The 1,018-nt window shown below is 34.1% G+C and overlaps 1 long non-coding RNA gene across 2 annotated transcripts in view; it reads right to left on the bottom strand.

The window, feature by feature from the left end:
- The window catches only part of LOC107709869 (uncharacterized), a 9,445-nt gene that overhangs the window by 1,071 nt on the left and 7,356 nt on the right, over window positions 1-1,018 (bottom strand). The gene's annotated exons all lie outside the window — the stretch shown is intronic.

Raw genomic sequence — 1,018 nt, 5'->3', positions numbered from 1 at the left:
AAAAAAAAAAACTTTATTCAACAATTCGTCTCCTCCGCGTCACCGTACCGCCATTTTGGAGAGTATCCACTGAACGTATGCTGTTTTGTGTCAGCTGCGGCATGCGGATACACTGTTTACATCGGTTACGCTTTGATTTGAACGAAAACAACGTATCCACGTGGGCACAGCTGACACAAAACAGCATACACTGTTTGTGTTCAGTGGATACTCTCCAAAATGGCACTACACGGAGGAGACAAATTGTTGAATAAAGTCTTTTTTTTTTTCGCACAAAAAGTATTCTCGTAGCTTTGTAAAATCACTTTTGGCTTGTCTCCCGAGGCCACAGGAGGGCACAATGAGCAAAAATAATGCAGCACATTAAATTGTCAATGCAAGGAAATAACTGTCTATAAAAAAACATGTGCATTACGTCTTAATTAACTCATATAAATCAAACATAATTTTGTAAATTGCATAAACAATTATAAACAAAACAGTATCATGTATTTATGCATTGCTTAATACAAAGAGCCGAATCGCCCTTCACACAGATTGCCTTTAAAAACATAAGAGACGCAGTGAAAAGGAATAAACCTCCACAAATTCGTGACGTGTTTTCTAAAAGTTTAAACTGTTTTTTGTGCTATTACCTGTAATTTGTTCATTTGTTTTTATTTACTGACTGTCACTTGTCTTTAATAATGTTTAAACTTTATATTTATATTTATGTTTATTTTGGCTAGTGATTTTTGCTGTGGTATCGAAATTGAAATAGAGAATTGTACAATTTAATTGGTATCTAAGATATTGGTGTCATATAAGCTTATTTATTAGAAAACAAGATAACGTAAATCAAAAATAATGATAACAGCAACTATGAAAATGTTGGCAGGGCAAGTAAAAATTTGAACCGCTGGCCCGACTGGGCCAGTAGAAAAAAATCCTTAGCGTTGATCCCTGTAATACCATGCATATTTTTACCTTTTTATTTAAAGAAGAAACCAATCCAATGTATAGTTGACATTTGAGGCTT

The sequence above is a fragment of the Sinocyclocheilus rhinocerous genome, unplaced genomic scaffold, assembly GCF_001515625.1.
Source record: "Sinocyclocheilus rhinocerous isolate Xijiao unplaced genomic scaffold, SAMN03320098_v1.1 scaffold3600, whole genome shotgun sequence".
Lineage (NCBI taxonomy): Eukaryota > Metazoa > Chordata > Actinopteri > Cypriniformes > Cyprinidae > Sinocyclocheilus > Sinocyclocheilus rhinocerous.
This window is presented reverse-complemented; position numbering and strand designations above follow the sequence as displayed.